Genomic DNA, 3,865 nt, shown 5'->3' with positions numbered 1-3,865 from the left:
AACACCAATTGGGAACCGTTAATCTAGACCTTGGGCTCTAGGATGCAGAAGCAGAATGTTCCTCTTGGGTGATCTAGTCGAATGCGGCAATAAATAGTAATAAATAGTGGAACTCCTGTAATTCTTAACGAAACCCTAAGGTTCCATTGAACACCATCAGGGAACTGCTGTTCTAGGCAATACTAATCATCGAGTGAGAATAGACCTAGGTCTATTCGACTGAGTTGGGATTTTAGCATGCCCCAATTGTATAAAAGAAATGCTATAGGAAATGCATATGCGGATGTTTAGTAAGTATCTAACTCTGAATGAGCTATAATACAGTGTAGAATACCGAATATTGAAAAACCAAAAAAAGGACTCGATTCTTTTTAAAAAACGAACTTGATGAATCGATTCACAAAAAAGAGTTGATAAAAATATCGATTCGTACGTTTTTCGTAGGGTTCAAATGCACCCGGAGAAAATTAATATCTGGTATCAATTTTGATATAAAAAGGCTGAACATTTTATAATATTAGCTTCCACTATTAAAATAAAGTTTTATATCCACCAACTTCGGATCTATTAATATTTACTTAAAGAAAATAAAGGACTCTGGAAGCTACAAACATAATAATATAGTAAAAAAATTATTTCTTTATTTATAAAAAATTGGGCACCTTTGCCGCTCAGAAGGCCCATATCCCATACATCATGAAATAGTATAAAAAGTTAAAATAAAAGACAGTTTGAGTTCAGCAGTCTATGGGGTGGCTGTTACAGGGAGACAAGCACCTTGCTTGTATAACTGAAAGAAAATGAAAATAATAAGAGCAACTTGTTGCAATCTGTGGATGGCTGTAGTTTGATTGTCAACGTGAAGTAGCATAGGTCAGGATTTCAGTATTGGTAAAGTGTTTGATGCGGTGGACTATTGATGCTTCGGATTATTGATGTAGACAATAGATGCTGGAATTGAAGACTATTATTTGCGCTGATAGTTGTAGTATGAGGCACCGGAGGTGAAATGAGCGGCTATTGGTCTTAGTTTTTCGTCTTTTTTATTGTTCTCGAAGTTAAAAATCTGATTGAAGTTGGCTGTGCTGCATTTTATGGCTTTATCGTAGAAGTCTGCATTTAATTTGTGTATATATTCGGATAGAAACGGAATTTTGAGATCTTTATGGATATTTGAATAAGTATGAACCATCTGGCACGGGTGATCTTTCTGAGTATTTTATTTTGACATTGGTTGAGCTTTTTCATTAGGTGTTCGGGCATAGTAGTCCAGGCAGGTGAAGTATATGTAAGTATAGGTCGGATCATGGAGGTGTATAATAATTTTCTTGTTTTTAGTGAGACGTTTTGGTTATAGATGAGAGGTTGGATGATATTAACTGCTGCATTGGCTTTGTCTGTTATATTTTTAATATGGTCGCTCCAAGTGAGTTTACTATTAATTATGAGTCCAAGGTACTTTGCTCTCTTAACTATTGGGATTTGAATGTTGAATAGTTTCGGTTTGCATTAATGTAAAATTTTAATTCTTCTTTTTTGTATGATGAGGATTTGTGATTTGTCGGCGTTTACGGCGTTTCTATTTCATCTATTTGTCCTTGTAGTTTTATTAGAGCTAAGTTTGGATTTCTGCATTTGATTATTATACCGGAATCATCTGCGTAGAAGGCTGTAATGCTACTGTAATCTGCTTTATTTATAGGGAAATCATAGGTGTAAAGTATGTATAAAATCGGTCCAAGTATGCTGCCCTGAGGTACTCCGGCTGAGATGATTCTTCTTGATGGGATGCAGTTTTGGATAGTTACTTGAAATGTTCGGTTTGAGAGATAACAGGATAATTGTTTGATGAGTCCAGAAGGAAAATTTAGTTGCATTAGTTTGAATATAGTACCGGTGTGCCATACTTTGTCAAATGCCTTTGAGTTGTCTATCATTAGGAATACTATTGTTTCTTTTTTTACTATTGCTCTTCCGGTGTAGTCTATTATTCGTGGTAGCTGTTCAGTTGTATCTAGTTTCTGTCGGAATCCATAGTAAAACAAATTATAATAATATTACTACCATGAACCCTGTGTATTAATTTAGGTACTATTTTCTTTTATTTTTATCATCTCACCTATCTGTAGATGATTGCCATCTTTGTTTAAAAGATTTTGAAAATAAAAGATTTTGAAATTTATATCTTAATAATTAGGTTAAAGGTTCCAGAATTAAACTAGTCCCTGTAAATTAATGTAGAAAGCAACCCGGCACTAATGGTAATTACCAGGACAGCCTTTTTAACACACACAAACATCCTCACTCACTTTTAGGTAATCAATTTTTATTGCTTATTGTATATATTTTTGATCTGCACGTATATGTTATCTATCCTTTTGTGTAGTTTATTCTTTGTAGCATTTTTTTCACTTGTATTTCTCTTGTCTTTTTTACTCAATCCCAATTTTTGATTTGACCCAATAATTTGGCAAAGCGCCATACTCTCATGAACTCCAATTTGCGATATTCTACTCTAACTGTTATCATGTATGTTTTCCTCTTTTATTTTCAAGATGAATGGGAAAAGGGCAGCAAGGCCTCAGATGCCCAGTTCCAATCCAAATGATGATGATGATTTCAATAACTACTAACCACATTATTTTAAGAATTTTAAAATTGTATAACAACACAGATGCCAACTGCTCGGGGCACGCCAAAATAATTAAGAAAACGGTAAATAACTACAAAATAAATTTTGCCAATATCTGACAATTTTTGCTTTCTTTTTAAAAGGTATAGCATGACATGAGTATTACAAAGTGGTGAATTATATAAGCCTAGGAATTATTTAGAAATAGTGGTGGCTAAAAATCTACTAAATTGAATTTATTAAACCAAGAATCACAATTGATTAGCTACCACTTTAAAATATAAATTTGCTGTCCGGAGCAAGTTGGCATCTCTGTAACAATAGTATATTGTGTATTTTAAGTGCTATGGTGCTGATATTAAATAAAACAGCATTTAAAAATACTCGGAGGGCAATAGGTTAAATGCAAAAATATTGACACAATTTGAAAGATCATGCTTGAAGCTTTTGGATATGGTTTTTCTTCTTACAAATATGCCAAAGACGTATAACTGTTAAAAGTGGTAGAAACTCATTTCAATTTTGTTTATTTACTATCGCTTTAATTATTCAATGTAACTACTACTAGCGCTTACATATCAAGATATTAATAGTCAAAGCAAAAACATGTCGCAATCACTTTCGCAGGATTCCTGCTGGTCTTGAAAATTTTAAGGAGTAGCAACGAAACTTCTACAAAAGTCGACAATTTAAATTTTCTGTAACTACACTTCATGATTCCAACCACTTAACAACTTCTACTAAAAATTGTTGAACAAAAAAAGTATATATATGCAAGAAAATTCAACCCACTAAACCACTTATAGACAAAGCGATATACTAAAATAGGAAAAAACTTATAGCATTAAACTAAATTTACTACCACTACTAAACTTTTTCAAGGTCCTCGGAAACCATGCTAAAGTCTCAAGCTCTCCACCGCTTTCAATCTTTGTCACACCTCAAACCAGAAATAAATTTGGGATATAGGCTAGAACATGTGCTTGATATGGAATTCCGGATAGTCCTGGTGCTGTTTTTACAATACCATACGATTTACAGAGATGAAGAAAAAAAAATGGAGAATCAAGCTTTAGGCAAAGCATAAATTTCCAAGCATCAAGAAACCAGGGTAAATCAGAAAATTTTAGTTACTAAAGAATGCAAAGAAGCGCATTCCATACCTGCCAACTTTTAATCCTTCCCATTTTTTCCAGTGGTATTAAAATGGAATTCAATTTTAAGCAAACAAAT

Source organism: Parasteatoda tepidariorum, chromosome 6, assembly GCF_043381705.1.
Source record: "Parasteatoda tepidariorum isolate YZ-2023 chromosome 6, CAS_Ptep_4.0, whole genome shotgun sequence".
In the NCBI taxonomy this organism is placed as follows: Eukaryota; Metazoa; Arthropoda; class Arachnida; order Araneae; family Theridiidae; genus Parasteatoda; species Parasteatoda tepidariorum.
This window is presented reverse-complemented; position numbering follows the sequence as displayed.